This window comes from Panulirus ornatus, chromosome 50 (genome assembly GCF_036320965.1).
Source record: "Panulirus ornatus isolate Po-2019 chromosome 50, ASM3632096v1, whole genome shotgun sequence".
Classification (NCBI taxonomy): Eukaryota; Metazoa; Arthropoda; class Malacostraca; order Decapoda; family Palinuridae; genus Panulirus; species Panulirus ornatus.
The window spans coordinates 14,169,957-14,196,304 of record NC_092273.1 but is presented as its reverse complement, the minus strand read 5'-3'; the positions used below and the strand labels follow the sequence as shown (position 1 = coordinate 14,196,304).

Below are 26,348 nucleotides of genomic sequence, written 5' to 3'. Positions count from 1 at the left end.
TTACCCTTGACTTGCCAATAGCCACACACTAATCGCGTGACGCAATAATTTGTCGAGTATTGCGTGGTCAAGTTAGTGGTGGGAGCAAAAGCCTCTTGAGGAGGGAAACTGAATTAACATAGCGGCTTAGGGCAAGTGTTATGTAGGTCACTATAAAGATAGAAATCCATCTGAAACCAAATGTAGATTATTAACTTTTTTTTTTAACCATGTTAGTTTCATATTTTCCTAACTCATGAACCATTTATTCATTGTTCCAAAAAAAAAAAAATCATCATGCCTTAATTTTGTTAGACTCGGGGAAATTTTAGAAGCCAGCAACTTGTGTAAAATAAACCTAAACTTCACCAAAGGATACAAAATAAAATTGATATTATGTATAGGTATCATTTGCATATACAGCAAAACTCTACATAATTTTAAGGTTTGCAAGTCTCGAGTGAGAAGAATGAAGTAGTCCTCTATTACAAATTACGAATGAAAAATGAATGCTATCTTCAACGATACAGAATATATATATATATATATATATATATATATATATATATATATATATATATATATATATATTTTTTTTTTTTTTTTCTTTCTTTTAAACTATTCGCCATTTCCCGCGTTAGCGAGGTAGCGTTAAGAACAGAGGACTGGGCCTTTTTTGGAATATCCTCACCTGGCCCCCTCTGTTCCTTCTTTTGGAAAATTTAAAAAAAAACGAGAGGGGAGGATTTCCAGCCCCCCGCTCCCTCCCCTTTTAGTCGCCTTCTACGACACGCAGGGAATACGTGGGAAGTATTCTTAATCCCTTATCCCCAGGGATAATATATATATATATATATATTTTTTTTTTTTTTTTTTTTTTATACTTTGTCGCTGTCTCCCGCGTTTGCGAGGTAGCGCAAGGAAACAGACGAAAGAAATGGCCCAACCCCCCCCCCCCATACACATGTACATACACACGTCCACACACGCAAATATACATACCTACACAGCTTTCCATGGTTTACCCCAGACGCTTCACATGCCTTGCTTCAATCCACTGACAGCACGTCAACCCCTGTATACCACATGACTCCAATTCACTCTATTTCTTGCCCTATATATATATTTCACAGTACACCTTTTCTGCTGTCTCTCAAGAAAGCTAAATTGTAACAATACTAATTCATTCATTTTATTTGTTTTTACGCAAAGCTATGCTGTTTTGTCTTAATGCTCAGTTTGGCCACGAGAGGCGCTGTATGTTGTTATTGTTGGGTTGGAGCGAGAATACAAGATATAAAGAACCGACTAAAGTTAAATTTCTTGAAAGTTATAATAGGCTTTGATGGACTTCGTATTAAGAATAGCTTACGATTCCCAACAGGTGAAAGTAGACACGTACTAGATGACGTCACCAAGAAATGTGAAAAGATAATGGTTGAGTGAACAGAATTTAAAAGACGTGAGCAAGGGTTAGAAGAACATTGAACAATATATGGCTGCTCTCAACAATATGGCAAAACCCTGTGGGTGTTGTGACGAGGTGCATGATAAGTTGTTAATGGACCGGTTAATAATTGGTGTTGTTGGAGATGACATGACCAGGGAAAAACTCAACTCTCAACGTAAGTTAGACTTCAGTCTGCCATAGATGTTTGTACAGCCATGGAAATGGCGAGTATTCTGATGAAAGTGTTAGCAGAAACTGAGGAGGTCGTATGTAGTGTTAATGTAGGCAAGAACATTAACAGTGCCAAATACAGTAAGAAGAACATTAACAGTGCTAGATACAGTAAGAAGAACATTAACAGTGCCAGATACAGTAAGAAGTACATTAACAGTGCCAGATACAGTAAGAACATTAACAGTGCCATATACAGTAAGAAGAACATTAATAGTGCCAGATACAGTAAGAGTGTAAGAAATAATGTTAGGAAGGCACAACAATGGCATGATCAAAAGTACAAATGTAACAAGTTTAGAGAGAAATAGGCAGCCATCTAACCTCACAGATCTTCTGCTAAGACGGTTCCTGTTTGCAAATTTTGTTGTAAGACTCACGAGTTGATCAAGAAAAAAAAAATGTGCATTTGGAAATATATGATGATGCTGATTGTGCTGTTCGGCCAGCCAGGAGAATCCCAGAGGCCATGAAACAAGAAGCCAAAAGGCTCTCGGTAAGTAACAATATGAAGATAAAATAGTTCCTGTGGATGAACCAGTTGATTGGGTGAATCAAGTGGGTCTCATTACAATGAAGACAGGTGATCTCAGGGTGTCAGGACCCTTAGACCCTTAATAAATGGGGCCCTGAAAAGGGAATATTATATATTGCCTGTTATAGAGGATATTTTACCTGATCTGAGTGGTGCAGCCTTATTTTTCCATCTGTGAACTAGAGGCTTACTGCCATCATTGTGAGTTAGATTATGAGTCCAGTTTGTTTACAACGTTTGCTACTCCATTTGGGAGGTACAGATGGTTGTGTTTTCCCCGTGGCCTGAAGGTGAGCAGTAAAATCTTTCAAGAGAAATTACATCAAGCTCCAGAAGGCCTGCAGGGCGTCCAGTATGTAGCAGATGATAAGATAAGAGGATGAAGTTTTTAGCAAGGTGTGCCAGGTTAGGAATAAGACTCAATGAAAAGAAATGTCAGTTTTTTGTTCCTGATGTAAATTTAAATTTAATGGGGCATGTAGTGACAAGTAATGGTCTTGTGACTGATCCTAAAAAGGTGGAGGCCATAATGATGATGGAACCACCTAGGGATAAAGATGATGTGCAACGATTGGTTGCCATGGTTAACTATCTAAATTTCTTCCCAATTTAGCTACTGTATTATGTCCTATTTTCTGTCTGGTGGTGAAGGATGTTGAATGGAAATGGGGGAATGCAGAGGCTAAAGCTTTACAGGAAATTAAAAGTTCACTGACAATGGTACCAGTTCTAAGATACTTTGCGTCCAGCAAGCCATTAGTAATTCAGTCAGATGCTGGCAGCAAGGGCATTGGCTCAGTATTGTTGCAGGAAGGCCATCCTTTGTGCTACAATAATAGGGCACTGACTGGTATAGAGAGTCAGTATGCTGTTATAGAGAGAGATGCTTGCCATTGTAAGTGTACTAGAAAAATGACTAGTTTACATATGGTAGACCAGTAATTGTGTATACAGACCACGAGCTGCTTGAAAACATCATGCTGAAGCATTTAGACAAGGCCTCAAAGAGGCTTCAGCCCTTGCATATGACATTGAAGTAAGGTACATGAAGGACAACCAGATGTTCATTGCTGACACATTAAGTAGAGCCTACTTACCTGTTCAAAATGGGGACTCCAATTATGAGTTCGAAAAAATTGATGCACTCACTTTTCTAACAACGGCTGGTGATAGGATAGAATTAGGCAAGAGCCTAAAGGGACTATATATTCCACACTCTTGAAAAGTGTTATTCAACAGGGTTAGCCTGATAAGAAACCTCAACTGCTTAGTCATCACACCATATTTTGACCAGAGGGATGAATTGTCTCATGAAGATGGTCTTATCTTTAGGGGTGAGAGATTTGTCATACCAAAACAGTCACGGCCAGAGATGAAAAACGACATACATGTTGGCCATATGGGTATTGAAGGGTGTTTGTGCAGAGCCAGTGAGAGTGTGTACTGGCCTAACATTAATGCTGAAATAAAATCCTTGGTGCAGTGTTGTGAGGTTGCAGGTCTTGTGAAATATCCCCTCCAAATGAAAGCTTAATGAGTTTTGAGTTTGCTAATAGACCTTGGAAAAAGATTGGCACTGACCTGTTTGAACAAAATGCCAAATATTGCCTCATTACTGTGTTATTTTTCTAACTTTTGGGAAACTGATAGACTTTATGACATTACTGCTCAGTCTGTTGTTATTAAGATCAAGGCACACTATGGTAGATACAGTATTCCTGATGAAAAGATAAGCAATAATGGTCCTCAAATGATCTCAGAAACAATGTCAGAGTTCACCAGTAGGTGCGGAATCAATCATAAGACTATTTTGCCTTACACCAGCAAGGCAAGTGGCAAGGTTGAGTATACTGTCAAAAGTGCCAAGAATATGTTTAGAAAGAATGAACATAATGAAGACCAATATCTAGCTTTTCTGAACATTAATGTCCAAAAGTCTCTCTTTTACGTGCAAGTCAGTTAACACAATCTAATAATGCCCATCAACCATCTCTCCTACTCACATATGCATACTTATGTATATCTTTTTAAACCAGGTATTCCGAGTCACCAGTCTTTTTTTCAGCACACAATACCACAAGCTCTTCACCATTTTCATTCACAACACTGAATATCCCACGTACACCAGTTATACCTGCTGACACATTACTTGCCTTCGTATTTAAACCCCCCCCCCCCAATCACTAATACCCAGTCTTGTGGACCAAAGATGCTGACACATGCTCACTACGCTGCTCCCAAAATACTTGCCTCTCATGATCTTTCTTCTCATGACAAGGCGCATAAGCAACAATAATCGCCCATCTCTCTCCATCCTTTCATTTTTACTGTCATCAATGTAGAATTTACTTCCTTGCACTCTATCACACTTCCACATCTCCTTCCTTACCTCTTATCCTCTCACCAACCCCTAACTTTACTCCCTTTTCCAAAACATTCTTCCCCTTTACCCTTAAGCTTTGTTTTACTCAAAACCAGAACATCCAGGTTTCTTTCCTCAAGCATACTACCCATCTCTCTTCCCATCTTTGTTACATCCACACACATTCAGACATCCTAGTCTGAGCCTTTCAAGGAGGATGACCACTCCCCACTTGACTACTTCTTCTGTTTCCTCTAGCTGTCATGTATAATGCACCAAAACCACAGCTCCCTTTCCACATCCAGGCCCCACAAAACTTTCCATAGTTTACCTCAGATGCTTCACATTCCCTGGTTCAATCCATTGACAGTACGTCTACCCCTATATACCACATCGTTCCAGTTCACGTTATTCCTTGCACGCCTTTCACCCTCCTGCATGTTCAGGCCCCGATCACTCAAAATCTTTTTCACTCCATCTTTCCACCTCCAATTTGGTCTCCCACTTCTCCTCGTTCCCTCCACCTCTGACACATATATCCTCTTTGTCAATCTCTCCTCACTCATTCTCTCCATGTGACCAAACCATTTCAAAACACCCTCTTCTGCTCTCTCAACCACACTCTTTTTATTACCACACATCTCTCTTACCCTTTCATTACTTACTCGATCAAACCACCTCACACCACAAATTGTCCTCAAACATATCATTTCCAGCACATCTACCCTCCTCCGAACAACTCTATCTATAGCCCACGCCTCGCAACCATATAACATTGTTGGAACCACTATTCCTTCAAGCATACCCATTTTTGCTTTCTTAGTTAATGTTCTCGACTTCCATACATTTTTCAATGCTCTCAGAACTTTTGCTCCCTCCCCCACCATATGACTCACTTCCGCTTCCATCCGCTGCCGAATCCACTCCCAGATATCTAAAACACTTCACTTCCTCCAGTTTTTCTTCATTCAAACGTACCTCCCAATTGACTTGTCCCTCAACCCTACTGTACCTAATAACCTTGCTCTTATTCACATTTACTCTTAGCTTTCTTCTTTCACACACTTTAACAAACTCAGTTACCAGCTTCTGCAGTTTCTCACCCAAATCAGCTACCAGCGCTGTATCATCAGCGAACAACAACTGACTCACTTCCCAAGCTCTCTCATCCACAACAGACTACATACTTCCCCTCTTTCCTAAACTCTTGCATTCACCTCCCTAACAACCCCATCCATAAACAAATTAAACAACCATGGAGACATCAAGCACCCCTGTCGCAAACCAACATTCACTGAGAACCAATCACTTTCCTCTCTTCCTACATGTGCACATGCCGTACATCCTCAATAAAAACTTTTCATTGCTTCTAACAACTTACATCCCACACCATATATTCTTAATACCTTCCACAGAGCATCTCTATCAACTCTTATCATATGCCTTCTCCAGATCCATAAATGCTACATACAAATCCATTTGCTTTTCTAAGTATTTCTCACATACATTCTTCAAAGCAAACACCTGGTCCACACCTCTACCACTTCTGAAACCACACTGCTCTTCCCCAATCTGATGCTCTGTACGTGCCTTCACCCTCTCAATCAATACCCTCCCATATAATTTCCCAGGAATACTCAACAAACTTATACCTCTATAATTTGAGCACTTATCCCCTTTGCCTTTGTACAATGGCACTATGCATGCATTCCACCAGTCCTCAGGCCCCTCACCATGAGTCATACATACATTAGATAGCCTTACCAACCAGTCAACAATACAATCACCCCATTTTTTAATAAATTCCTCTGCAGTACCAACCAAACCCGCTGCCTTGCCGGCTTTCATCATCCACAAAGCTTTTACTACCTCTTCTCTGTTTACCAAATCATTCTCCCTAACCCTCTCACTTTGCACACTACCTCAACCAAACACTGTCATCAAACACATTCAACAAACCTTCAAAATACTCACTCCATCTCCTCTTATCACCACTACTTGTTATCACCTCCCCATTAGCCCCCTTCACTGAAGTTCTGATTTGTTCCCTTGTCTTACGCACTTTATTTACCTCCTTCCAAAACTTCTTTTTATTCTCCCTAAAATTTAATTATACTCTCTCAACCCAACTCTCATTTGCCCTCTTTTTCACCTCTTGCACCTTTCTCTTGACCTCCTGCCTCTTTCTTTTATACATCTCCCAGTCATTTGCATTATTTCCCTGCAAAAATCGTCCAAATGCCTCTCTCTTCTCTTTCACTAATAATCTTACTTCTTCATCCCACCACTCACTACCCTTTCTAATCTGCCCACCTCCCACGCTTCTCATGCCACAAGCATCTTTTGCGCAAGCCATCACTGCTTCCCTAAATACATCCCATTTCTCCCCCACTCCCCTTATATCCTTTGTTCTCACCTTTTTCCATTCTGTACTCAGTCTCTCCTGGTACTTCTCACACAAGTCTCCTTCCCAAGCACACTTGCTCTTCGCCCTAACATTCTCTCTTCTTTTCTGAAAACCTCTACAAATCTTCACCTTTGCCTACACAAGATAATGATCAGACATCCCTCCAGTTGCACCTCTCAGCACATTAACATCCAAAAGTCTCTCTTTCACACGCCTATCAATTAACATGTAGTCCAGTAACGCTCCCTGGCCATCTCTTCTACTTACATATGTATACTTATGTATATCTCTCTTTTTAAACCAGATATTCCCAATCACCAGTCGTTTTTCAGCACATAAATCTACAAGCTCTTCACCATTTCCATTTACAACACTGAACACCCCATGTACACCAATTATTCCCACAACTGCCACATTACTCACCTTTGCATTTAAATCACCCATCACTATAACCCGGTCTCATGCATCAAAACTACTAACACACTCACTCAGCTGCTCCCAAAACATTTGCCTCTCATGATCTTTCTTCTCATGCCCAGGTGCATACACACCAATAATCACCCATCTCTCTCCATTCACTTTCAGTTTTACCCATATCAATCTAGAGCTTACTTTCTTACACTCTATCACATACTCCTACCACTCCTGTTTCAGGAGTAGTGCTGCTCCTGCCCTTGCTCTTGTCCTCTCACTAACCCCTGACTTTACTCCTAAGACATTCCCAAACCACTCTACCTCTTTGCCCTTGAGCTTCGTTTCACTCAGAGCCAAACATCCAGGTTCCTTTCCTCAAACACACTCTCTGTCTCTCCTTTTTTCTCATCTTGGTTACATCCACAGACAATTAGACACCCCAATCTGAGCCTTTGAGGAGGATGAGCACTCCCCGCATGACTACTTCTTCTGTTTCCCTGTTTAGAAAGGTAACATACAAGGAGGGGAGGGTTTCTAGCCCCCTACTCCCGTCCCCTTTATTCGCCTTCTAAGACACGTGAGGAATGCGTGGGAAGTATTCTTTGTCCCCTCTCCCCTATATATGTATTTATTTATTTATTTATTTTACTTTGTCGCTGTCTCCCGTATTAGAGAGGTAGCGCAAGGAAACAGATGAGAGAATGGCCCAACCCACACACATACACATGTATATACATACACGCAAATATACATACCTGTACATCTCAACGTATATATATATATACACACACAGACATATAGATATATACACATGTACATAATTCATACTGTCTGCCTTTATTCATTCCCATCGCCACCCCACCACATATGAAATAACAACCCCCTCCCCCCGCATGTGTGCGAGGTAGTGCTAGGAAAAGACCACAAAGGCCACATTCATTCACACTCAGTCTCTAGCTGTCATGTATAATGCACCAAAACCACAGCTCCCTTTCCACATCCAGGCCCCTTAGAACTTTCCATGGTTTACCCCAGAAGCTTCACATGCCCTGGTTCAATCCATTGACAGCACGTCGACCCTGGTATACCACATCGTTCCAATTCACTCTATTCCTTGCACACCTTTCACCCTCCTGCATGTTCAGGCTCCGATCACTCAAAATCTTTTTCACTCCATCTTTCCACCTCCAGTTTGGTCTCCCACTTCTCGTTCCCTCCGCCTCTGACACACATATCCTCTTGGTCAATCTTTCCTCACTCATTCTCCCCATGTGACCATACCATTTCAAAACACCCTCTTCTGCTCTCTCAACCACACTCTTTTTGTTACCACACATCTCTCTTACCCTATTATTACTTACTCGGTCAAACCACCTCACACCACATATTGTCCTCATACATATCATTTCCAGCACATCCACCCTCCTCTGCACAACTTTATCCATAGCCCAGTCCTCGCAACCATATAACATTGTAGGAACCACTATTCCTTCAAACATACCCATTTTTGCTTTCGGAGATAATGTTCTCGACTTCCACACATTCTTTAACACTCCCAGAACTTTCGCCCCTTCACCCACCCAATGATTCACTTCCACTTCCATGGTTCCATCTGCTGCCAAATCCACTCCCAGATATCTAAAACACTTCACTTCCTCCAGTTTTTCTCCATTCAAACACCTCCCAGTTGACTTGTCCCTCAACCCTACTGTACCTGATAACCTTGCTCTTATTCACATTTACTCACAGCTTTCTTCTTTCACACTCTTTACCATACTCAGTCACCAGCTTCTACAGTTTCTCACCCGAATCAGCCACCAGCGCTGTATCATTAGCGAACAACAACTGACTCACTTCCCAAGCTCTGTCATCCACAACAGACTGCATACTTGCCCCTCTTTCCAAAACTCTTGCATTCACCTCCCTAACAACCCCATCCATAAACAAATTAAACAACCATGGAGACATCACACACCCCTGTCGCAGACCTACATTCACTGAGAACCAATCACTTTCCTCTCTTCCTACATGTACACATGCCTTACATCCTCGATGAAAACTTTTCACTGCTTCTAACAACTTGCCTCCCACACCATATACTCTTAATACCTTCCACAGAGCATCTCTATCAGCTCTATCATATACCTTCTCCAGATCCATAAATGCTACATACAAATCCATTAGCTTTTCTAAGTATTTCTCACATACATTCTTCAAAACAAACGCCTGATCAACACATCCTCTACCACTTCTGAAACCATTTCTGAAACCACGCTGCTTTTCCCCAATCTGATGCTCTGTGCATGTCTTCACCCTCTCAATCAATACCCTCCCATATAATTTCCTAGGAATACTCAACAAACTTAGATGCTTGTGGCATGTGAAGCGTGGGAGGTGGGTTGATTAGAAAGGGGAGTGAGTGGTGGGATGAAGAAGTAAGATTATTAGTGAAAGAGAAGAGAGAGGCATTTGGACGATTTTTGCAAGAAAAAATGCAAATGAGTGGGAGATGTATAAAAGAAAGAGGCAGGAGGTCAAGAGAAAGGTGCAACAGGTGAAAAAGAGGGCAAATGAGAGTTGGGGTGAGAGAGTATCATTAAATTTTAGGGAGAATAAAAAGATGTTCTGGAAGGAGGTAAATAAAGTGCTTAAGACAAGGGAGCAAATGGGAACTTCAGTGAAGGGGGCTGATGGGGAGGTGATAACAAGTTGTGGTGATGTGAGAAGGAGATGGAGTGAGTATTTTGAAGGTTTGTTGAATGTGTTTGATGATAGAGTGGCAGATATAGGGTGTGTTGGTCGAGGTGGTGTGCAAAGTGAGAGGGTTATGGAAAATGATTTGTTAAACAGAGAAGAGGTAGTAAAAGCTTTGCGGAAGATGAAAGCCGGCAAGGCAGCAGGTTTGGATGGTATTGCAGTGGAGTTTATTAAAAAAAGGGGGTGACTGTATTGTTGATTGGTTGGTAAGGTTATTTAATGCATGTATGATTCATGGTGAGGTGCCTGAGGATTGGCGGAATGCTTGCATAGTGCCATTGTACAAAGGCAAAGGGGATAAGAGTGAGTGCTCAAATTACAGAGGTATAAGTTTGTTGAGTACTCCTGGTAAATCATATGGGAGGGTATTGATTGAGAGGGTGAAGGCATGCACAGAGCATCAGATTGGGGAAGAGCAGTGTGGTTTCAGAAGTGGTAGAGGATGTGTGGATCAGGTGTTTGCTTTGAAGAATGTATGTGAGAAATACTTAGAAAAGCAAATGGATTTGTATGTAGCATTTATGGATCTGGAGAAGGCATATGATAGAGTTGATAGAGATGCTCTGTGGAAGGTATTAAGAATATATGGTGTGGGAGGCAAGTTGTTAGAAGCAGTGAAAAGTTTTTATCGAGGATGTAAGGCATGTGTACGTGTAGGAAGAGAGGAAAGTGATTGGTTCTCAGTGAATGTAGGTTTGCGGCAGGGGTGTGTGATGTCTCCATGGTTGTTTAATTTGTTTATGGATGGGGTTGTTAGTGAGGTGAATGCAAGAGTTTTGGAAAGAGGGGCAAGTATGCAGTCTGTTGGGGATGAGAGAGCTTGGGAAGTGAGCCAGTTGTTGTTCGCTGATGATACAGTGCTGGTGGCTGATTCATGTGAGAAACTGCAGAAGCTGGTGACTGAGTTTGGTAAAGTGTCTGAAAGAAGAAGGTTAAGAGTAAATGTGAATAAGAGCAAGGTTATTAGGTACAGTAGGGTTGAGGGTCAAGTCAATTGGGAGGTAAGTTTGAATGGAGAAAAACTGGAGGAAGTAAAGTGTTTTAGATATCTTGGAATAGATCTGGCAGCAGATGGAACCATGGAAGCGGAAGTGAATCATAGGGTGGGGGAGGGGGCGAAAATCCTGGGAGCCTTGAAGAATGTGTGGAAGTCGAGAACATTATCTCGGAAAGCAAAAATGGGTATGTTTGAAGGAATAGTGGTTCCAACAATGTTGTACGGTTGCGAGGCGTGGGCTATGGATAGAGTTGTGCGCAAGAGGGTGGATGTGCTGGAAATGAGATGTTTGAGGAGAATATGTGGTGTGAGGTGGTTTGATCGAGTAAGTAATGTAAGGGTAAGAGAGATGTGTGGAAATAAAAAGAGCATGATTGAGAGAGCAGAAGAGGGTGTTTTGAAATGGTTTGGACACATGGAGAGAATGAGTGAGGAAAGATTGACCAAGAGGATATATGTGTTGGAGGTGGAGGGAACGAGAAGTGGGAGACCAAATTGGAGGTGGAAAGATGGAGTGAAAAAGATTTTGAGTGATCAGGGGCCTGAACATGCAGGAGGGTGAAAGGCGGGCAAGGAATAGAGTGAATTGGATCGATGTGGTATACTGGGGTCGACGTGCTGTCAATGGATTGTATCAGGGCATGTGAAGCGTCTGGGGTAAACCATGGAAAGTTCTGTGGGGCCTGGATGTGGAAAGGGAGCTATAGTTTCGGGCATTATTACATGACAGCTAGAGATTGAGTGTCAACGAATGGGGCCTTTGTTGTCTTTCCTAGCGCTACCTCGCACACATGAGGGGGGAGGGGGATGTTATTCCATGTGTGGCGAGGTGGCGATGGGAATAAATAAAGGCAGACAGTATGAATTATGTACATGTGTATATATGTATATATCTGTGTGTGTATATATGATTTGGTAAACAGAGAAGAGGTAGTAAAAGCTTTGCGGAAGATGAAAGCCGGCAAGGCAGCAGGTTTGGATGGTATTGCAGTGGAATTTATTAAAAAAGGGGGTGACTGTATTATTGACTGGTTGGTAAGGTTATTTAATGTATGTATGACTCATGGTGAGGTGCCTGAGGATTGGCGGAATGCGTGCATAGTGCCATTGTACAAAGGCAAAGGGGATAAGAGTGAGTGCTCAAATTTCAGAGGTATAAGTTTGTTGAGTATTCCTGGTAGATTATATGGGAGGGTATTGATTGAGAGGGTGAAAGCATGTACAGAGCATCAGATTGGGGAAGAGCAGTGTGGTTTCAGAAGTGGTAGAGGATGTGTGGATCAGGTGTTTGCTTTGAAGAATGTATGTGAGAAATACTTAGAAAAGCAAATGGATTTGTATGTAGCATTTATGGATCTGGAGAAGGCATATGATAGAGTTGATAGAGATGCTCTGTGGAAGGTATTAAGAATATATGGTGTGGGAGGCAAGTTGTTAGAAGCAGTGAAAAGTTTTTATTGAGGCTGTAAGGCATGTGTACGTGTAGGAAGAGAGGAAAGTGGTTGGTTCTCAGTGAATGTAGGTTTGCGGCAGGGGTGTGTGATGTCTCCATGGTTGTTTAATTTGTTTATGGATGGGGTTGTTAGGGAGGTGAATGAAAGAGTTTTGGAAAGAGGGGCAAGTATGAAGTCTGTTGTGGATGAGAGAGCTTGGGAAGTGAGTCAGTTGTTGTTCACTGATGATACAGCGCTGGTGGCTGATTCATGTGAGAAACTGTAGATGCTGGTGACTGAGTTTGGTAAAGTGAGTGAAAGAAGAAAGTTAAGAGTAAATGTGAATAAGAGCAAGGTTATTAGGTACAGTAGGGTTGAGGGTCAAGTCAATTGGGAGGTAAGTTTGAATGGAGAAAAACTGGAGGAAGTAAAGTGTTTTAGATATCTGGGAGTGGATTTGGCAGCGGATGGAACCATGGAAGTGGAAGTGGATCATAGGGTGGGGGAGGGGGCGAAAATCCTGGGAGCCTTGAAGAATGTGTGGAAGTCGAGAACATTATCTCAGAAAGCAAAAATGGGTATGTTTGAAGGAATAGTGGTTCCAACAATGTTGTATGGTTGCGAGTTGTGGGCTATGGATAGAGTTGTGCGCAGGAGGGTGGATGTGCTGGAAATGAGATGTTAGAGGACAATGTGTGGTGTGAGGTGGTTTGATCGAGTAAGTAACGTAAGGGTAAGAGAGATGTGTGGAAATAAAAAGAGCGTGGTTGAGAGAGCAGAAGAGGGTGTTTTGAAATGGTTTTGGCACATGGAGAGAATGAGTGAGGAAAGATTGACCAAGAGGATATATGTGTCGGAGGTGGAGGGAAAGAGGAGAAGTGGGAGACCAAATTGGAGGTGGAAAGATGGAGTGAAAAAGATTTTGTGATTGGGGCCTGAACATGCAGGAGGGTGAAAGGAGGGCAAGGAATAGAGTGAATTGGATCGATGTGGTATACCGGGGTTGACGTGCTGTCAGTGGATTGAATCAGGGCATGTGAAGCGTCTGGGGTAAACCATGGAAAGCTGTGTAGGTATGTATATTTGCATGAGTGGACGTGTATGTATATACATGTGTATGGGGGTGGGTTGGGCCATTTCTTTTGTCTGTTTCCTTGCGCTACCTCGCAAACGCGGAAGACAGTGACAAAAAAATTATATATATATATATATATATATATATATATATATATATATATAAGCTTGTTTGAAGACATATTTTGGGTAATTGCATATCATTGAACAAGCAGAGGGTTGTAATAGATAGCACCCAGTAGGCTAACTATTTTTGTTCATGATGTTAAAGGAAAATGCCAGTATGAGTAGGTCTTGGTGGCCTACCCAGGCTACACCTATATGCCTGTAAAGTTTGCTCTGAAAATAAGATGTATTGTCGTTGGCAGCATTATCCATTTGGTTTTCAAACTGAATCCTGTGTCAGTCTTTTATTTGAGTATTTACGGTGGACTGTGAATGTAGAGTAATGTCATTAATTACATCTAAGCCCTCATTCTATTTCAGATATGTGGATGACACTTTATTCTTCTGAAATCTAAGGACTGAGTTAAACAGTTCATGTCCCCCATGCATGCTTAACATCCTTAAAATGAGAACAGATTTTCATTTCTTGATAGTAATATAGAGAATGAATACAATACATGTTCAGCCCCCCGTCTTCCACATCAGTCCAATTTATTCTGTACCATGTGTACCTCTCCCTGATTCCCAATAGGCCCCTCCACTTCAACCTTCCATCTCTTTCTTGTTTTCTCTCTTTGCCCTCCTTCCTCTGCTTCTGAGGCAGAAACCCTTTTAGATAATCTTTCATCCCTCATCTTCTTCATTAGCATGAACCAACACCCTGACAAAGCTGTGCTGGGTTTTTGCATATAATTTTATTTGTTCACGTGGTTTATAACTAACATGTTAATTTAGGGATGTAAAGACATTCACTTTGTTTTGCAGTCTGATTTTCTAATTTGATGGGCAACTGCATAGGACTCAATGATCGTGCCAAATTATTATATCTACAGCTTTTCCAATACTAAGGCAAAGAACTGATTTTCATCCAAGAATTTAATTACAATACAGACAGAATTAATTCTAATTGCCATGATGCATTTCAGACACGTCAAGCAACGTGAAGAGAGGCATCTTCATGACTAATGTAGACAGGAATTATGAGAAACCACTACAAATACCAGATAAAGACCAAATCATCAAGTGAAAAGTTATCGTTTTGTCTCCTTCAGTTCGACATTGCAGGTAATAACTAAATCTCTTAATCATCAGAAAGATCAAATTAAGAATGACCTTTCATTTCCTTGACATTGATTGTACTTTGTGCCCTTACTGAAGGAACTGTTGTATATCAATAGTATAGCCTGCTACTTTAGGTTCTGGTGATAGCCTAGTCCCTTATATAAAACACTAAACTTTTTGCTGAGATAGTACATCATTTAAATTGACAGCCATAGCTGTTGCTTCTTTATAATAAATACGTGATGCACTCTACTTTCCAGATGCCATATCTTCCTGCCACTTTTAGGTTCTGGTGATAGTTTAGTCTCTTTTAAAAAACACTAAACTTTTTGTTGGTAGTACATCATTTAAATTGACAGCCTTAGCTGTTGCTACTTTATAATAAATACAAGTGATGCACTCTTCTTTCCAGATGCCAAACTGAATATCAATGGTAGATGAAAATGGAAAAAATTAGAATATTAGAAAAGATGTCTGTACTAAGATGTGATATCACCTGAGGTAATGAGCTCAAACTACACTCAGCAAGAGATAGATGTGTATATGTGTAAACTTGGACCTCAGAGAGTAAATAGTGTATGTATGAAAGGAAATCAACCTGTTGTGTATAATTGTATTACTGGCGCTACCACACTGACGCAAGGGGTGGCACCAGGAGTGGATGAAGGTGAGCAAGTATGAATATGGACATGTGTATATATGTATATGCATGTGTATGTATGTGTAGGTACATATGCATATTTATGTATTGTGCATACGTGTGTGTGTGTGTATACGAGTGGATGGGTCTTTCTTTGTCTGTTTCCTGGTGCTACCTGACTGACACTGGAAATGGTGATCAAGTATGAAATAAATATTTATTTTTTATTATACTTTGTCGCTGTCTCCCGCGTTTGCGAGGTAGCGCAAGGAAACAGACGAAAGAAATGGCCCCCCCCCCCCCCCATACACATGTATATACATACGCCCACACACGCAAATATACATACCTACACAGCTTTCCATGGTTTACCCCAGACGCTTCACATGCCTTGATTCAATCCACTGACAGCACGTCAACCCCGGTATACCACATCGCTCCAATTCACTCTATTCCTTGCCCTCCTTTCACCCTCCTGCATGTTCAGGCCCCGATCACACAAAATCTTTTTCACTCCATCTTTCCACCTCCAATTTGGTCTCCCTCTTCTCCTTGTTCCCTCCACCTCCGACACATATATCCTCTTGGTCAATCTTTCCTCACTCATCCTCTCCATATGCCCAAACCACTTCAAAACACCCTCTTCTGCTCTCTCAACCACGCTCTTTTTATTTCCACACATCTCTCTTACCCTTACGTTGCTCACTCGATCAAACCACCTCACACCACACATTGTCCTCAAACATCTCATTTCCAGCACATCCATCCTCCTGCGCACAACTCTATCCATAGCCCACGCCTCGCAACCATACAACATTGTTGGAACCACTATTCCTTCAAACATACCCATTTTTGCTTTCCGAGATAATGTTCTCGACTTCCACACATTCTTCAAGGCCCCCAGGATTTTCGCCCCCTCCCCCACCCTATGATCCACCTCCTCTTCCATGGTTCCATCCACTGCCAGATCCACTCCCAGATTTCTAAAACACTTCACTTCCTCCAGCCTTTCTCCATTCAAACTCACCTCCCAATTGACTTGACCCTCAACCCTACTGTACCTAATAACCTTGCTCTTATTCACATTTACTCTTAACTTTCTTCTTCCACACACTTTTCCAAACTCAGTCACCAGCTTCTGCAGTTTCTCACATGAATCAGCCACCAGCGCTGTATCATCAGCGAACAACAACTGACTCACTTCCCAAGCTCTCTCATCCCCAACAGACTTCATACTTGCCCCTCTTTCCAAAACTCTTGCATTCACCTCCCTAACAACCCCATCCATAAACAAATTAAACAACCATGGAGACATCACACACCCCTGCCGCAAACCTACATTCACTGAGAACCAATCACTTTCCTCTCTTCCTACACGTACACATGCCTTACATCCTCGATAAAAACTTTTCACTGCTTCTAACAACTTTCCTCCCACACCATATATTCTTAATACCTTCCACAGAGCATCTCTATCAACTCTATCATGTGCCTTCTCCAGATCCATAAATGCTACATACAAATCCATTTGCTTTTCTAAGTATTTCTCACATACATTCTTCAAAGCAAACAGCTGATCCACACATCCTCTACCACTTCTGAAACCACACTGCTCTTCCCCAATCTGATGCTCGGTACATGCCTTCACCCTCTCAATCAATACCCTCCCATATAATTTACCAGGAATACTCAACAAACTTATACCTCTGTAATTTGAGCACTCACTCTTATCCCCTTTGCCTTTGTACAATGGCACTATGCACGCATTCCGCCAATCCTCAGGCACCTCACCATGAGTCATACATACATTAAATAACCTTACCAACCAGTCAACAATACAGTCACCCCCTTTTTTAATAAATTCCACTGCAATACCATCCAAACCTGCTGCCTTGCCGGCTTTCATCTTCCGCAAAGCTTTCACTACCTCTTCTCTGTTTACCAAATCATTTTCCCTAACCCTCTCACTTTGCACACCACCTCGACCAAAACATATATATGTATATATATCTAGAGGAAGGGGAGAAATAATTCTACCTCCATATTCCCTGCATGTCATAGAAGCTGACTAAAGGAGGCAAGAGCAGTAGGCTGGAAACCCTCCCCTTCTTGTATTTCAGTTTCTAATAGAAAATAGGAGGAACCAGGTAGGGAGTGCTCATCCTCATTGAAGGATCAAGCTAAATGTTTTGAGTGTGGCTCTGAGTGAAACAAAACTCAAGGATAAGGGGGAAGAATATTTGGAATTTTCTTCGGAGTAAAGTTAGGGGAGGGTGAGAGGACAAGAGCTAATGGAGTTGCACTACTCCTGAAGCAATTGTGGAAGTGCGTGATAGAATGTAAGGAAGTAAACTAAAAATTGATGTGAGTATAACTTAAAGTATGGTGAGAGATGAGTGATTATTGGTACTTATGCACCTGGCCATGAGAAGAAAGATCATAAGAGGCAAGTGTTTTGGAAATAGCTGAATGAGTGTGTCAGCAGTTTTGATGTAAGAAACCAGGTGTTTGTGATGGGTGATTTAAATGTGAAGGTAAGAAATTTGGCAGTTTGAGGGTATAATTAGCATAGATGAGATATTCAATGTTATGAATAAAAATGACAGTTTGTGGAGTTGTGTGCTGAAGGACTAGTGGTTGGGAATAAATGGTTTTAAAGTGGGACATACACAAGTATACATATGTGAGTAGGAGAGGTGGTCAGCAGGCTTTATCAGATCACATATTGATTGATAGGCATGTAAAAGTCTTTTGGATGTAAATGTGCAGCAAGGGACAGCTGGTGGGATATCTGATCACTATTTTTGGAGGCAAGGGTGAAGATTTGTAGAGGTTTTCAAGAGGAAAAACTGAGAGAAGAGAGTGGCAAGAGTAAGTGAGCTTAGAAGTAATGACTTGAGAGAAAAAATACCAAGTGAAATTGAGTGTGGAATGACAAAAGGTGAGAGTAAATGAAGCGAGGGAGTTGGTGAGGAATGGGATGTATTTAGGGAAGCAGTAATGGCATGTGAAAGGTGGGTAGTTTAGAAAGGGTAGAGTGGTGGAATGAATAAGTTGTTAGAGAAAGAAAAAAAAAGAGTTATTTGGGGGGTACTTATAGGGAAGGAGTGCAAATGACTGGGAGCTGTATTAGAGAAAGTGGCAGGAAGTCAAAAGGTTTTGCAGGGTTTTGAAAAAGAGGGCAAATGAGAGTATAAGTAAATTTCAGGGAGAATGAAATGTGTTTTGTAAGGAGGTAAATAATGTGTTAGACGAGCAGATGAGAACATTAATGAAGGGGATAAAAGGGGCAGTGAAGTGAGATTTCTTTATACTTGACATTACAGATATGATAAATTAGCCCATTGAGTACATTAAGCAATTCATATCTTCAATGTATATCAGTAAACCTAGTAAAATATAAAATGAATTGGACTGCTGTTTGAAATATTGTCAGTGCACTAAAAGGGTTCTGCTCCTGGGGTATGGTTAGCCTTAAGTTCATAAAATGTTATTTCCTTAAGACAAAACAGCCCATTGTATAATTTAGCCTGGATGCATGCATAGTGCCATTGTACAAAGGCAAAGGGGATAAAAGTGAGTGTTCAAATTACAAAGGTATAAGTTTGTTGAGTATTCCTGCGAAAGTGTATGGAGGGTATTGATTGAGAGGGTGAAGGCGTGTACAGAAGAACATCAGATTGGGGAAGAGCAGTGTGGTTTCAGAAGTGGTGGAGAATGGGTGGATCTGGTGTTTGCTCTGAAGAATGTATGTGAGAAATACTTAGAACAAATGGATTTGTGTGTAGCATTTATTGATCTGGAGAAGTCATTTGATAGAGTTGATAGAGATGCTCTGTAGGAGATATTAAGAGTATGTGGTGTGGGAAGTAAGTTGCTAAAAGCAGTGAAATTGTTTTCATCGAGGGTGTTAGGCATGTGTACGAGTAGGAAGAGAGGAAAGTGATTGGTTCCCAGTGAATGTCGGTTTGTGGCAGGGGGGCGTGATATCTCCATGGTTGTTTAATTTGTTTATGGATAGGGTTGTTAGGGAGGTGAATGCAAGAGTTTTGTTAAGAGGGGCAAGTATGCAGTCTGTTGTGGATGAGAAGGCTTGGGAAGTGAGGCAGTTGTTCACTGATGATACAGCACTGGTGGCTGATTCAGGTGAGAAACTGCAGAAGCTGGTGACTTGAGTTTGGTAGTGTTTGAAAGAAGAAAGCAGAGAGTAAATGTGAATAAGAGCAAGGTTATTAGGTACATTAGGGTTGAGGGACAAGTCAATTGGGAGGTAAGTTTGAATGGAGAAAAACTGGAGGAAGTGAAGTGTTTAGATATCTGGGAGTGGATTTGGCAACGGATGGAACCGTGGAAGTAGAAATGAGTCACAGGGCAGGAGAGGGGGCGAAGGTTCTGGGAGCATTGAAGAATGTGTGGAAGTCGAGAACATTGTCTCGGAAAGCAAAAATGGGTGTTTGAGGGAATAGTGGTTCCAACAATGTTATATGGTTGCGAGGTGTGGGCTATAGATAGAGTTGTGCAGAGGAGGGTAGATGTGTTGGAAATGAGATGTTTGAGGACAATATGTGGTGTGAGGTGGTTTGATCGAGTAAGGAATGAAAGGGTAAAAGAGATGTGTGGTAATAAAAAGAGTGTGGTTGAGAGAGCAGAAGAAGGTGTTTTGAAATGGTTTGTTCACTTGGAGAGAATGAGTGAGGAAAGATTGACAGAGGATATGTGTGTCAAAGGTGGAGGGAACGAGAAGCGGGAGACCAAATTGGAGGTGGAAGAATGGAGTGAAAAAGATTTTGACCAATCAGGGCCTGAACATGTAGGAGGGTGAAAGGTGTGCAAGGAATAGAGTGAATTGGAATGATGTGGTATACCAGGAACAACATGCTGTCAATGGATTGAACCAGGGCATGTGAAGCGTCTGGGGTCAACCATGGAAAGCTTCGTGGGGGCCTGGATGTGGAAAGGGAGTTGTGGTTTCGGTGCATTATACATGACAGCTAGAGACTGAGTGTGAACGAATGTGGCCTTCGTTGTCTTTTCCTAGCCCTACTTTGCACGCTTGCCGGGAGAGGGGGGGGGGTGTCATTTCATGTGTGGCTCGACAGGAAGTATTAATTATGTACATATGTATATATCTGTGTATGTATATAAATGTATATGTTGAAATGTATAGGTATTTATATGTGCATGTGTGGACGTGTATGTATGTGGGTTGGGCCATTCTTTCATCTGTTTCCTTGCGCTACCTCGCTAATGTGGGAGACAGTGACAAAGTATAATAAGTAAATAATAAATAAATACCTAAAATATGTCATCTAAAAAATTATCTATCAATGATTCTTATGACTTTGTAAAAGAAATGAAAGTTCACTGTGCTAATTATAAGTTTATGTGTAGCTTTGATGTAACATCCCTCTTTACAAATATTAAATATTCCACCAATAGACAATTTAATGTAATAGTTGAAAAGCTATTTTCTTACGATGTAATTAAGGTCTTCAACAGTTCCTAAGGTTATGAGTTACCAGCTAAAGATATGTTTTATGATTAACATAAATAGTTCCAAAGTTATTAGAATTAGGAGTTAAAGATATGTTTTGGTTTAATGGCAAGCTTTATAAACAGATCATTGGAGTGACAATGGGCTTTCCCTGGGACCCACCCAGGGAATTGCATTTCTTTGTTACCAGGAAAAGAAATTTTTGTGACAGTGCCTTCTGTGTAGAAGGTATTTAAGAATACATTTATGCTTTTCTACAGTCAGGATCAGGTAGAAGCTGATCTAATTGCCATTATATGTTTCAGTCACAGGACTTGATGCTGGAATGAAGAAAGAAATGAAGTGGTATGGTTTGGGCTTGTCGAAAGAATGCAAGACTGGTTTACAACGAGAGTGTATGATCGTACAATCAAGGGGTTTGGTGTGAGAGGAAGACCACTTGCGACATGGACTAATAGAGTGGAAGAATGCATGGAAGGACAGCAATAAGTGGAGACTTTCGCCATGGCCATATCCTTGCTGGGAGTTCCTGGAGAGATTGAGCATCGGAGATATATATAGTACGTAGGTACATTAGGTAGGAGCCTTTGCAAATACTGTATTAGTTCTCTGCCAGTGGCCTGTTAAAGGTGAGGCACTAAAGGCCAAGCAGCAGCACTGGGGGCTACTTCATGATGGAAATATTTGATGTTACCATACCCTTGAGAGTCCAGTTAGCAACTCGTGTCCATTAGACCTCTTATTAAAATGTCAAATGTTTTTATAAAGCATACATCAACCCCAGCTGTAATATACCCAAGGAAGTCATATGTATCAAATTTCAGTATTATTTATATGAAAGCATTCAAGTTTATTAGAATCTTAAGCGTTTCTTTTTTTTTTTTTTTTTTTTTTTTTTTTTTTTTTTTTCTTATTTGACTTGTCCTTTATACATAAAGGTGCTCTCTAATCTGACACCAATGGTTGTGTATAATTGTTAAAGCAGCAATATTTAATACATTGGAAGCTAAAAACTCCTAATGCAGAGGCAGAGTGGAGATCAGCACCTTGGTGCAAGGGACCATTGTTTTTCAAATGTTTTAGATCACTAATTAGAGGATTTCAAAATTATAGATGTACCGAAGCTGAATTTGAAAAAAATAGAAATATGTGATAGTGCATCCTTTACAAAGCTGTTTATTGTTCAATGATTGTCAAAATGAATAGTTTTTAGAAAAAAAATTATCGATTGTATGCATTTTTTATAGATGTAAATTCCCAATATGAGTTTCTTTACATATTCAATCAGCTATACATTTAGTCAGACATATCAGTTGCAATTGAACTTCCTTATAGTGTAATTTAAAATAGAGCATATTTATTTATTTGTAATATATGGGGAGGGAGTTTTACATTCATAGTCTAATTTCTCTATTAAAATTTACATATACTTTGTGGGCCTGGGTGCCAAGCTGTTTTAAATTACTGTGCATTAAGGAATCTTAATTGCATTTGTTGGATAAAGACTGGTTTGCCTTTACCAGTAGGAAGGAAAAAAATTCAATTAGGAATTTTATTAACCAACAGTAATAGCTCAAGAGTTTGAACAACTCATTTTTTACAATTAATGTATGTCTGGTTCCTCTTCTTATGTGAAATACATAATCATAAATGACAATCAAAAAGTGCAATATTTTCACAAATAAATGTTATATATATTATATAAATGCAATGTTCTCTATAATGTTTCACTTTAATATGACTGCTGTTTCAGCAGGCTCTTATACTGCTCAAGTAGATTACCAATAAGCTGGTCAAAGTTTACAGCAAAAGGTAGAGCCAAACTTAAGCAGAATCCAGCAGTGCAATTCTTCTTGGGTACACATTACAATACTCATGTTACATTCTCAATGTGTAAGGATTAAGCAGTATGGTCTAGGTATATAAGCAAAAGTTAAGATCAAAGAAAATATTGACAAATGAATACGTTAGGCAGCTATTCCCTTGTCTGATATTGGTCATCAACCTGAGCAGTATAAAAGAATCATTACACAATTTGAGAACATCAGCAAGAAACTATTAAATGCTGATATAGCATTCATATATATATATATATATATATATAAAATGTGTACAAACACAGCCTAAGCCAGGTACCCATTTACTGACCAGCCTACTGGGAGGGATGAATAGCTGGGCATGTGTTTATATTAAATATGCACTTGACTACCATTATTTTAAGCCTTTCAAGTATTTGTTAAGAAACTACAAATATAATTCTTCAAATATAGAAAAACTTGAAACAAACACTACAAGACTTTTGTGACTATACACAACCCATATTATTCCACTAGAAGCATGTTTCAAGAAAGTATTGTGATAGTTGGTATTTATATATAAGATACAAATTTGTACAACAGCTGGGTCTAATAGAAAAAGGAGGTAATCACAATTTTCAAGTAGCTCTGAGTCTTGGTGAGCATTATGAAAATGTATGTTTGGTAGAAAGTTAAAAGAAAAATGGGATACGATCAAATCTCAAACTGAGAGGGGATGACATCCCCACCTTGTTAACTCAAATTCAAATCATCTTTCCCCTCTAATATGTACTGATATTTTTACATTCCTATTACACTTTTCACAGAAAGGGGATATCCCCAAACCTCTTACCTAATCCAAACTCAATACCATCCCCCTTGTTAAATTTTACAATTCAAGCACTGCATATAATTCACATGAATGTATATTATCAATATATTCATGTATGTGCAACCTCACACACATTATATATATATATATATATATATATATATATATATTGTGTGTGTGTACAACATGTCTGAAAAAGACCAGAGTTTGTCCTTAATATTTATTAACTTAGTTAACATACAATATTTCCATTTCAAATTTCAAAGGGGAATTTCTCCAAGTTTTTAGTGGCATCTAATGTAACTGACTATAAGTCTTATTGCTAGCACTGTGGTTTCTCCTGAGGCAACACCATGATTGAATGGCATTCTGAGCAGCATGCACACACAAAGTCAGTGATAACGTTACCTAGTTGAAGCACGACACTAAAACTTGGAAAGATTCACATAGAATTTTGAAAAAAAAACAGTATATTAACACAGTTAAATGTACTTAATGACTAAAACTACGAAGGTTTTTCATAGACACCCTGCGTTTTATATATATACAAAAGATGAAAGTCGGATAAAAAGTTAAGAAAAAGGTGGAATGGGGTTAGACAGTTGTAGTGGGCTGTCCTTAAGAACAAAGGAATTACAGTCAACCTTTGAACTTTTAGAAAACCATTTTTTCTTTTTTTTTTTTACCTAAGGATTTAGAGGAATCTAGTAAAGAACGGAATAGTAAGAGCAAGGAGAGGTGCCAAAGAGAAAGTAAGAGTATCAGAGCCATTGCAGAGTTCATCTTCACACTGGCAGACATCTAGAACGTAGTCTTCCGAACGTTTCTGGTAGCAGTCATAGCCCTCACGGATCATGAAACCACAGTCCCGGTACACTCGAATAGAAGTGTCTGTTTTTGCTGTTAAATAGAGAGATAATGTGATTTAGTTTTTATTTCATACCATTTAAGTTTTTTAAATAAATTTATGATTTTGATATCAATCAATAATTATTGAATACTTGGAAGGCTATATTTGAGCATTAATCTGTTCCCTATAAAATATCAGAACTGAAGTAGTTTAAGACCTTCATTTCCTTGTCTTTTTGGGAAAAAAATTCATAAAATTACTAGAAAATATATTAAATGCACATGGAATTCACTGTTTGGAATTCAAAGAAAACAAAAAGGAAAAGGAAACACTGGTTATGAATGCAGAAAGAGCACAGTATACAATAATGAGGTGTTAATTCAGTCATCCCTATCATTTACTTTTGTGGATACGTGGAGAGTGTCAAGATCTGTAATTCTCTAAGTCAGAGTTAAATAATCAAATTATGGTATCCAGAACAGAGATGGAATATAAGAAACTATCAGACAAAAGGACAACTAAGGATAAAAGACCATTATCATTTATGGGACACCTTAAAAAATAACTATTAGTCTTCCAGCACAGTTAAATTTCGTGTTTGCAGCTAGATGATATCATGACCATTTTATTATAAAGTGTAGCCTACATGACATTGCGCGCTGCACGGTGCTGTATGCTGTTACTAAATACGATTTACAGTGCAGTCATGTGCACAGTTATCAAACTGCATGTGTATAGGTTTATATTTTTTTTCTTTTTAGCATGGGCAACTAAATGCCTTAATCACAGCCATCTTTTATGTGCTATACATATATTTACCGGCAAGAAACAGCAAACAAGGGTATGAAAAAAGTATATAAATTCATACTTAGAGTCCTCAACACATGAATGAGTTACATTCCTGGACCATGTTTATAGCTGTATTCTTCAGGTCAAAAATAAATAATGATGGTTTGCACCAGACTAAATACCTATAACTGCCTCTGGAAAGTTTATAAAATCTGTGTACTGAAATAAGTATAATTAATAAAACATCATTTGAAGGCACATTTAATTTAAAAAAATGCACTCAAGTAGTTCCACAGCTGATAAAAGCATGGGTAGTTGGTAGTAAAAGTTAGGCACCCACTGATCAGGGAGGTACATTACCAGTATTACCCACCTGGGTATCAGGAGAGTTAGTAATGGCTGCATAACGTGCCAGCACTTCAGTAGTTGTCAAGGTGCACTCCTCTGGCCAAGGTAGCTGTCTTTACTCTCTGCTTCACCCACATGTGGACTGCTGGCATTCTGTCCACTAACATACAATCTCTCCTTGTCACACATACCACTTGATGACACTCAACTCACACAAATTGTTTGTAACTAGATTTTTCCTGCTGCGAGCACTATTCGCTAACCTTGCCTCTTCGCAAAATAGTGGGAGGAAAAGACAGAAGTAGCAGGCAGCACCATTAAACAGGAGCATTAAGTAGAAGTAGCAGATGGGAAATTAGGTGGTAGGAAAATTAGGTAAGAACCTCTGTAAGTACTTTACTAGAGTTACCCTCTGCCAGTGGCACCAGTTATGGAGATTTGCCATGGCCATCCCTCCCATGTGAGCTTTTGAAGGGAATAGGTATCAGAGATATACACAGACAGACAGGTCATATTCGTCACACTAAAAATTTTCTGGAGCTCATTCGTACATGTGGGTGTTTGTTGGTCAATATTCACAAGTTCACTTTAACTCTTCTCTCTCTCCCTCTCTCTATTATACATAATCACCGTTTTCCACGTCAGCAAGGTAACACCAGGAAACCAATGAGGAAATGGCCCATCCACTCAAATACACATATATACATATATGCTCACATGTACATACACATAC

The 26,348-nt window shown here is 39.9% G+C and overlaps 1 long non-coding RNA gene across 1 annotated transcript; it reads left to right on the top strand.

Annotated features, from left to right (window-relative positions):
- The first annotated feature begins 1,235 nt into the window (after positions 1-1,235).
- Positions 1,236-24,354, top strand: LOC139764626 (uncharacterized). Its single transcript, XR_011716428.1, has 3 exons — positions 1,236-2,156; positions 14,731-14,869; positions 21,306-24,354. It is a non-coding gene; the product is annotated as an uncharacterized lncRNA (long non-coding RNA).
- The last annotated feature ends 1,994 nt before the right edge of the window (positions 24,355-26,348 follow it).